At 43.4% G+C, this 10,712-nt stretch overlaps 1 pseudogene; it reads left to right on the top strand.

Moving 5' to 3' along the window:
- The first annotated feature begins 10,328 nt into the window (after positions 1–10,328).
- On the top strand, positions 10,329–10,445 carry LOC126185722 (5S ribosomal RNA; annotated as a pseudogene).
- The last annotated feature ends 267 nt before the right edge of the window (positions 10,446–10,712 follow it).

Consider the following 10,712-nt stretch of genomic DNA (forward strand, 5'->3'; position numbering starts at 1 on the left):
TCAGGTAAATCACGTGAAAAGGTTTACCACGTGATTATCACCACACGACGGGAATTAACAGACGAAATAGTAGTTGGAGCTAGACGCATGGAACATCCTATTTCCGAAATCGTTAGGGAATTCAGTATTGCGAGACCCACAGTGTCAAGAGTGTGCTGAGAACATCAAATTTCAGGCATTACCTCTCACCACGGAAAACGCAGTGGGCGACGGCCTTCACTTAACTACCGGGAACATCGGCGTTTGCGTAGAGTTATCAGCGCTAACAGACAAGCAACATTACATTAAATAACGGAAGAAATAATTGTGAAATGTACTACAAGCGTATCTGATAGGACAATGCAGCGAAACGTGGCGTTAATGGACTATGGCAGCAGACGACCGATGCGAGAGCCTTTGCTAACAGCACAACATCGCTTGCAGCGCCCCTCCTGAGCTCATGACCATATCGGCAGGACCTAGACGAGTAGAAAACAGTGGCTTCGTCAGATGAGTCCAGCTTTTAGTTGGTAAGAGCTGATGGTCGGGTTAGAGTGTGGCGCAGACCCCATGAAGTCATGGACCCAAGTTGTCGACAATACACTGTAAAAGCTGGTGGTGGCTCCATAGTAGTATGGGATGTGTTTGCATAGAATGGGTTCTCTGGTGCAACTGAACCAATCATTGACCGGAAGTGACTTTATTCGGCTACTTGGGGGCCATTTTCAGCCATTCGTGGAGTTCATGTTCCCAAACAACGATGGAATTTTTATGGATGACAGTGCGCCATGTCACCGGGACACGAGGTCAGTTCGTTCACAAAATCCTGCACCGGCAACACCTTCGCAATTGTGGAAGGTTGTAGAGGCAGCATGGCTGAATATTTCTGCAGGGGACTTCCAACGACTTGATGAGTCTATGCCACGTCGAACTGCTGCACTAAGACGGGGAAAAGGTAGTCCGACATGATATTAGAAGGTATCCCATGACTTCCGTCGCCTCAGCGTATTCATTTCCACCGTCATCCCAAATACATAACCCTAATACATCGCTGCAGAACTCGTGAACTGATACTAAAGAGAAACGTAGACACGTGAAAACTAGCAACTTCAATTCTCAAATCAAATGGTTCAAATGGCCCTGAGCACTATGGGACTCAACATCTTAGGTCATAAGTCCCCTAGAACTTAGAACTACTTAAACCTAACTAACCTAAGGACATCACACACACCCATGCCCGAGGCAGGATTCGAACCTGCGACCGTAGCAATCCCGCGGTTCCGGACAGCAGCGCCAGAACCGCTAGACCACCGCGGCCGGCCTACAATTCTCCCCACACGTTGACGTCAGGGATATACGTTACGTGATTCCGTATGACACTAGCTCTGACCTAAATTATTCTATACTCATAACTCCAATTACTTCAAGCATGACGTAGGTATCACAGCATTATTTCTAAAAAACTCGTCTTAGAAAATTATCACTTGTTTCTGGAGGGCATTTAGTGTAATTCTTTGTAGATGAAACTATTAACAACGACGATATAATACTTTGTCGGGCTATCTGTATGCCAGCTAACATTACAAAGATATTCGGGCTCACATGCGGTTCCTCTTCGTCGAAATGTCTTGGCTCAAACTCGTCTAGGGGTTGAAACGCACGTGTCGCATTACACGCCCTAAATAAGACACTTGTGACTCTTTGGTTAAATTGTCTGGCTGATGGCAAGTTTGTGAAATCCAAAGTTAACGTAACACAAAATAAACAGTAATAATAACATAGAGAACTAAATTAACAAACCATAAATGATGTAGGCCACACAGTTGCGATTTGGTTAGAATAATGTTTATTCAGAAAGCAAACTAATAGCGAAACTGGTCGTATTTAGAGTTACTGTTACACTCGAGCGTATATCCATTTGACACAGTTCGATCATTCACAATCTCATCGCGAAATACAAGTTAGCTACGCAAAAGGTTAGAGTTCACACCAGGCGCGTGGCTGCTCACCGCTCAGAGACTAAGTCCCGCGATACCACACAACGCGAAATTTTCTAAGTCGTTTCACTTCCTAGCTACCTAAAAACTGACCACCCGACCACCCACTCTCCATCCGAACTGTCCTCTTTGGCGTCTCGACCAGAACTGTCCGCTCGCGTCTCAATCCGAACTGTGCCCTTTGGTGTCTCCAGCCGAACTGTACTCTTTGGTGTCTAGACCAGAACTGCCCTCTGCCCGTCTCCGACCGCGTTTCCCGAGCGCCGAATATCTTCGCTCAACTGACTAGTGCAGTTCCATTTCCTGAAGCCGTCCATCTGATTGGCTACAGTTTATTCTACATTACTTTACATTTTAACACATTTAAATAATCAAAGCGTGACCACATTTACGTTCTAAATAAAGTAACAATAATATCCATTACATAATAAACGTTAAATTCTTTTGCATAAAGCCAGTACAATTTCCTTCTTAGCTTTGAATGCCATGGCCAATAGCCTAGCACCAATGTGCTTTCTGATAAACAAATAAAGAACGCAAGTATCTATTATGCACTAAACTTCACAACTGTTACCTAATGATGCAATAAAGTGTCATACTGTCACCGTTCAATGTGTTTTGTGTGGGGGAAATGATGATCTGATGCTTAACTGTAAATACTGATAATTTAAATTTACTATATCTTTTAAACAAGTATAGTTACAGAGTTGATATTTACAACGTTTGTCATTTTAATAGTGTGCTTCTGTATGAAATGTCGATCGTTAATATCGACCAAAGCGTTCTGATTTTAGCATTCAGGTCTTTGTTACAAAACTTGTTAATTTCACTTTATCAGTAAATCCTAAACTATTATAGATATGATCAATATTCCAGTTTTATTGGGATCACCATGAAAATTTATGGAGGATGGCAGATTAAAATTACTGTGGCTTGATTCCCCACATTTCTACAGAATTAAATAGTTTTCACAAATGTTTCCCTTTATGGCCGATCTTAGGTCTGCCATATTTTTCACTGCTACGTCTCCTTGGCCACAAATGGCTTCTACTGGGTTTCCCTATGACGTAGATCCTCGTCTGTCTCACTCGCACACTACAGCGCTTAGGCCTCAATAACAATAGACGGCTGTGAGTTTCCCCATCTCGTGGTGAATCTGCGCCCTTTGTGGAAAAATTGCAAATTTGTGGTAGGGGCTCACAGGACCAAACTACTGAGGTCATCGGTCCGTAAGCTTACACACACCTGAATCTAACTTAAACTAAGATACGCTAAAGACGACACACATACCCATGTCCGAGGAAGGATTCGAGCCTCCGACGGTCTGAGCCGCGCGGATCGTTCAAGGTGCCCTAATGCGCGCGGCTACCCCGCGCGGCGCCCTTTGCGGCAGGGGGTCCTGGAGGACGGGGTTCGTTTCACAATTCCTGTAGGCTGACTCTTTCGGCCATATATTTAAATGAGAGCGCAATGCTCGTTAACTCACTGGTACTACGTTTACACTTTACTGTTTGGTCGTTTTACACTTTGAAAGTCAACGGAGGTTATTCTGTTGAACAATACAATGTATCACCAAAAATCATGGGAGGGCTTTGGACGTGACATCGGTCATCCATGCTGAAGCGTATGCAGCGCACTTGTCTGCGTACAGATCTGGTGGAAATGGACTGCAGACGCCACGCATTCAAATCGGCGGGAGACTGTCGATTGACCGTAACGGCTCTGCGGAGGCGACAGACGTCCGTTCGGCAGACACTTCACGGTTATCCTGGGAAACTGATTAAGTGCGTGGAAACATTTTCTCTGCGACACTGAAGATCCAGCCTAGAATTTTTCAAGCTTAGGAACTCGATTTCTTGTATAATGTCTGATATGCAGTCGTCCATGCGTCTTGCACCGTTGAACATCCCACACTCACAATCGATTAACTCGCGACATGGTGCAATGTTCACTATACAAGTGTCTGTACCACACTGATCAGATATCGTTTCGACACCCATGTCATATGCTACATCCAGACACAAAGTACAGGCGTCATACATGGCGCATCCCCAAACTGGATAACCTTTTTAGTGACTTTGGGCCACTCTGTTTACATAACACACATTGAAGTTCAGCATTTCTAAGCGTTAATCCATTTAGATGATTTCACGTTATTGTATCTTTATTGTCTTCTAGCACGTTGGCTGTTTCACGTTGGCACTCGTCTCGGAATTAAATGAGCAGCCACCACAGACAATATATCGAGAAGTAATTTCTTTATGTAGGGGTCCACAGCCTCAAAATACCGTCTGAATGATGTCAGTTTTATTCCTCAAAAAGTGTCTGCGAAACCGTAAACAATTTTTTATCCTCATTAACTCCATTTATTTCATGTCACTGGAATGAGTTCAGTTGACATTATATCCCTTGTGGCAGGTTAAGCCAGGCACTCCATCATATCTGTTCCTCTTGGGGTCCTACTCCGGAATGGAGGACCGTGAAGATTGATCTGGAAGTAATGGAAAGAAACCCAATTAGCTGAAAGTTAATGTCAATACTACAGATGGTCTCACATTGCTTACTAGTTACGGCGACGAGTCGTGAAAACCAAGAAGTACAGGTTCGAGAACCTGTGTGACACAAACTTACCGCAAGGTTTAAATTTAGAACTTCCTGTTTAAGCATCTGCAAGAAACTGAAAACATTCGTTTAAGTTTCAGACCACATGCGGCGTAATATTTCTGTGGTGATAAAATCTGTAGAAGACAGTATTAATAAAATTCTGTCCATAAACATACGTTAATGATAAAGCGTTCCCTGGAAAGCGAGCAAGATGGCGAAGTGGCTGAGACACTTCACTCGCGTAGTGTGGATGTGTCATCCGTCAACCAAGTACAGTTCGAGCTGGTACTTTATCTCGAATGACATCAGAGTAACCCCCCTTTCCTGAAATCACTCACGTTGTTTAACAAGCCTGTAGAAAAGAATACAAGAATGAAACATCATTTTATCCCATATTCACAACCCAAGTACTGCAATGGCTATGTCTATAATGCAATGAACTATATGACTCATGATACATATTTCGTACACTGGATAGTAGCGAGAGATCAGTGACACATATATTACGTATTTATGCTGTATTGAGGTTCATTACGTAATGGATCAATCGCTTTATTACACTTTAATAGATTAACGAGCTTCACGCTAAGTCAAAAGCAGTCCATCTAGACTGCTTATGATTCGCAAAACACCTCCATTTACAAACACTATTGAATATTCTCGGATCATTCCTACATTTTCTTGACATAAATCCGTAAACCGTTTGAAACCTCGGAAATTATACGTGGCAATTATGATCCAGGTGCTGGATGAAAGACAGGAACCTTCATCTTTTATAAGTTGTATTTCAAGGATGTTTGGCTGATTGTCAGGTGTTTATGCATACAGATAAATGTTACTTAAGGATAAAATGTCTTAATCTAAGTTAACTTAGAACTGTTTTCTTCAATGTCATTCTACTGGATTGGCTATAAGGGTGTTGGGGAAAAGTGGGGGAGGGGGCGGCCAGAAATCGATGTCGAGTGGTGTATTCTGCTGGCGTGAAGCAATGCCTCGTTGTTTGTTGTGATTGATACCACAGCCTCTGTGGAATGCAGATAGTTATGCTTCAATAGTTACGGGGCGATAATCATGTAATACACTTTTTATGTGTCAGCTATTGATTTAAGTTCTGATTGTTCCAAAGGTTCATCCACATCGTTGCTACTCTGGCAGATTTGTTATGTAACATTACACTATCGTGTTTAATTCAAATCAGTTTATTGCTACTAATTTTAGACCCGTTACCTGGAAACTCTAAACAGGCCGTACCTATTTGTTAATCATGGTGACATACAATGTTTTATATCACGTATGTAGCAGTAAATTATGTTAACAGCCACGTTTGGTAATATTAATGTAGAAATAAAACATAACATTGCAAAAATAAGAATCAGTTAAAAAAACTAGAGGGAACTAACTCAAGCTTCAAGTGAATAACTTCCATCTTAGATCACTAGATATGTTACTGGCAGCCTCGAAAGAGCTCGCGTTTTGCCGACTAACAACAGCTGTACCTACTTCTAAATCTATTTGTGGTGTCACCGCCAGACACCACACTTGCTAGGTAGTAGCCTTTAAATCGGCCGCGGTCGGTTAGTATACGTCGGACCCGCGTGTCGCTACTGTCAGTGATTGCAGACCGAGCGCCGCCACACGGCAGGTCTAGAGAGACTTCCTAGCACTCGCCCCAGTTGTACAGCCGACTTTGCTAGCGATGGTTCACTGACAAATTACGCTCTCATTTGCCGAGACGATAGTTAGCATAGCCTTCAGCTACGTCATTAGCTACGACCTAGCAAGGCGCCATTATCATTTGCTATTTATCTTGTGATGCATGTACCGTCAGACCGATGTTCACCAATTATGGATTAAACTTAAGTATTCCAGAAGCTACGTACCTTGTTTACTAGACTCAACTCCTATAACTGTTCCAGACCTCACGCCAGCCTGCGTGAGCTTAACGCGTGCCTTTCGGCTACCAATCATAGTGGCTTGGTTGTCTTGCCAAGTCACAACACTATTTATACTACACTATTCTACATCACCCGCACTGGTATGTGCGTGCCTCGGAATCCTCGAGTCTATAAATACTTATGTGGGTGCCCATAGCATTCTTTCTTTTCGTTTTATTTAATTTTTCTATCCTTATTATATATATAAAGTTTCTCTTAATTAAATTTATATGTGCCTATCGTTATCTATAACTGAGAAAACGCTTCTCGTTACCTGTTGACATTATTTTTATATTCAGAGTGTCTATTATACACTGAAAGTTAAGCAGTAGCCTTTTAGATATCCGATGTGCTATCACACTGACTTTATGTCCACAAGTTTTGGTCACTTAGAATTGTATGCAGATCGAAGCCTAATTTTTTGCTGTCTCTCTCTCTCTACCTGCACAAGGAGGCATTTGAGAACGACACGATCCGTGGAACCTTCCTCTTCACATTCACAGACTGGGTGCTACTACATCTCACTCGAGGCCGATGTTTGGGATATGGACCGTGGCCTGTTAATAGGTACACCATACCTCTAGTAAGGATAATGCCGCGCAGTTTGAGCCTGTTCCTGATGCCTGGGAATATTCTGTGGACAGGCCTTTGCAGTGCTCCTAGTGTCCAAGTCGGACTGCCATTCATCTAACTTCCAGCCTCGTAAAGGTGTTTTATCACTAATATACGTTCCTGTGATCTCGTACACGCTGTCATACTGTTCACTCTCCAACCAATATAATGCCGCCCTGTAACGTAGCACGATGTCCGTCGGACATGTCCCAAGGATAGCCGGTAAATCCCCTACAGGTGTAGTGCGAAAGGCACCGGTGAGCCTCGGAAGTACGCTCCGCTGAATTCGTCGCAGAATTTTTTTGTAATTGCCTAGTCTAAGGCGATTCTCCCAGACGCTGGCAGCGAAACCCACAGCTTCGTTGAAGATAGTTTTGTAATATGACTGCACCACATGCAACGGTAATTTATAGTCAGCAATGCCAATATTACGCATAATTTCGGGCGCTTTCTGAGTAACAGATTTTACGTGTTCTAGAAAGACGTCTAAAACAGTATCAGATTAAGCAGTGTAATAGTGCCGTGTTGCACAACAGCTCCACCTATATACAAACGATGCGGATGAAGCTTTGGGACGCCAAAACTGCAAGTGAACAAGCGACATATAAAAAGTATATCAAACTATTATATGCATTACGCACACGCTGTGGTATCAACGACAACAAACAACGAGGCACAGCTCGATGCCAGCAGAAGAAACCACTCGACATCGATTTCTGGCCACCCACTGCTCCCGCCACCTCCCTCCAGATACCATCAATAGCCTGTCTAGCAGAAAAAACAGTTAACAAAACAGTGTTAGGTCAAGATTTAAGTAAGGTTTGTCCACTTGCATTAACGCCTGATTATCAGCAAAGCATGCCTGAAACGTGTTTTCAGTATATTTAATTTAACATAAAATAAATAATCGTGACTGACAGCAGAAAAATGCAGATAATTATACTACACTATTACGCTTCCTAAATTAATCTAGCATGACCACAGTTACTAAAGAAAAATGTATATAACTTTACCTTCTGCAACAGAGATCATAGGTAACGAATAGGAAGCAAGGAAAATCTGTGGTTCAAAATTTACCACAGCTGTAATGTTCGACGTTTCCTATAAATATGATCTACGGTTGTGTACCGATCTCGAAGGTAAACTGCCTCGCAGGTATCCCGTCTCGCTTCCCACAGAATATAACTTTCAATCAGCTAGCTTAGGAAGGGGAAAGAAGTACGTTTTGGAAGTTCGGTTATAGCGGCCATTTTTCCGTTCACGAGTGTTCATAACTCAGCTGACAGACTGAGTAATGACCAGTGCGCTCTGCAGGCGAACGCACCGTGAAATTAGCGACGCGGATTTCCTGTTCTTCATCTCCCTTGGTCGGACACAAATTGCTTCACTGCCGGAAAATCCTTTCTTGTCAAGACAGTAGCACGGCACCTTACAAAGCTGGCAGAGCTCAACAGTTTACACGCTGAAGCTCGTTTGCTGTGATTCACCATTATCTTAATATTTCCCGTGGTGCGAATTATCCTCTTGACTAACAGGCCCCGAAAAAACTCTTACTCTGCATTTTTTCTTGAAAACAGATGACCTCTGTTTTTATCTGTCCTAGTTGGGCAAGTATTCGTTTATTAAGTCAAAATTAATGATTTTACTGTCCGCAAGAGAAATTAGCGCAGTACCATCACCAAAATTTGTATTGTTAAGGTAATAGAGGGGTCAGCAGTTATTATTATTTTTTTTTCTTGAACAGTGTCAGAGTACGTTTGAATTTGATGGCACGGACGACTAATATGAGGCTACAAAACGCGATACATATAATAGTAAGAGAAATAGGCCTAAATAAAACAAAGGCTGGCAAGGGAACCTCCCCATCGCACCCCCCTCAGATTTAGTTATAAGTTGGCACAGTGGATAGGCCTTGAAAAACTGAACACAGATCAAACGAGAAACCAGGAAGAAGTTGTGTGGAACTATGACAAAAATAAGCAAAATATACAAACTGAGTAGTCCATGCGCAAGATAGGCAACGTCAAGTAGAGTACGAGCTCAGGAGCGCCGTAGTCCCGTCTCTGTTCACTGTAATAAGTTTAGTGTCTGTTTTGCGACCTTAGTAGACGAAAGGGCGTGCCTCTCCAATGGGAACCGAAAACATTTGATCGCAAGGTCGTAGGTCAACCGATTCCTCCACAGGAAAACACGTCTGATATATTCTATACGACACTGGTAACGGCATGTGTGTCACATGACAGGAATATGTTGTCGACCCAACAATGGGTAAAAAGATTCTTCTACCTTGCCCGATTTAGGTTTTATTGTGGATGTGATAATCACTCCCAAAAAAGTGATGAAAACATAAGAGTTTGTCACATAAACTGAAAATAAAAAATTAAACTTTTCACTCGATGTAAGATTTGAACCAAGGACTTCACGTGCCATAGCCGCTCGCGCTAACCACGGGACCACGGCGCTCTTGAGCTCACATTATCCTTGATATTGCCTATCTTGTGCATGGACTACTCAGTTTGTATATTTTGCTTATTTTTTCATAGTTCCACACAACTTCTTCCTGTTTTCTCGATTGATCTGTGTTCAGTTTTTCAAGGCCTATCCACTGTGCCAACTTATAACTAAATCTGAGGGGGGTGCGATGGGGAGGTTCCGTTGTGAGTCTAACGTCCCGTCAACTACAAGTCACTAGAGAGAGAACACTAGCTCGGTTTGGGAAGGATGGAGGAGGAAAGTATTTGCCTTCAGAAATTTAGAGAAATCATGGAAAACCTAGCTGGCCACTGTAGCCGAGCGGTTCTAGGCGCTTCAGTCTGCAGCCGCGCTGCTGCTACGGCCGCAGGTTCGAATCCTGCCTTGAGCATGGGTGTGTCTGATGTCCTTAGGTTAGTTAGGTTTAAGTAGTTCTAAGTCTAGGAGACTGATAACCACAGATGTTAAGTCCCATAGTGCTTAGAGCCACTTGAACATTTTTTGGAAAACCTAAATAAGAATGGCAGGCAGCGATTTGACCGCCGTCCTCCCGAATACGAATTCAGTGCCCTACCACTGTCACACTGTCACGGTATCTGAGAGATGATATCCTAGCGAGATTCAGGGGAACCAGTCAGGATAGGTGCCAATGTCTGACAGGAACTTCCGCGCCGCGCAGCTGCTAGTACTCACAAGACAACAGTTTTCAAGGATATCTTTAAGAGGGATAGGCAACGGCCTTGCCGCAGTGGATGCACAGGTTCCCATGAGATCACCGAAGTTAAGCGCTGTTGGGCGTGGTCGGCACTTGGATGGGTGACCATCCAGACCCCATGCGCTGTTGCCATTTTTAGGGGTGCACTCAGCCTCGCGATGCCAATTGAGGAGCTACTCGACCGAATAGTAGCGGCTTCGGTCAAGAATAGCATCATAACGACCGGGAGAGCGGTGTGTTGACTTCACGTCCCTCCTATCCGCATTCTCCTCTGAGGTTGACGCGACGGTCGGATGGTCCCGGTGGCCACTCGTGGCCTGAAGACAGAGTGCTTTTTTATGGGTGATAAATCTGACATACAGCGCAATGAGAATTAGTTTGCCGCCATCTACACTAAAT

Source organism: Schistocerca cancellata, chromosome 4, assembly GCF_023864275.1.
Source record: "Schistocerca cancellata isolate TAMUIC-IGC-003103 chromosome 4, iqSchCanc2.1, whole genome shotgun sequence".
In the NCBI taxonomy this organism is placed as follows: Eukaryota; Metazoa; Arthropoda; class Insecta; order Orthoptera; family Acrididae; genus Schistocerca; species Schistocerca cancellata.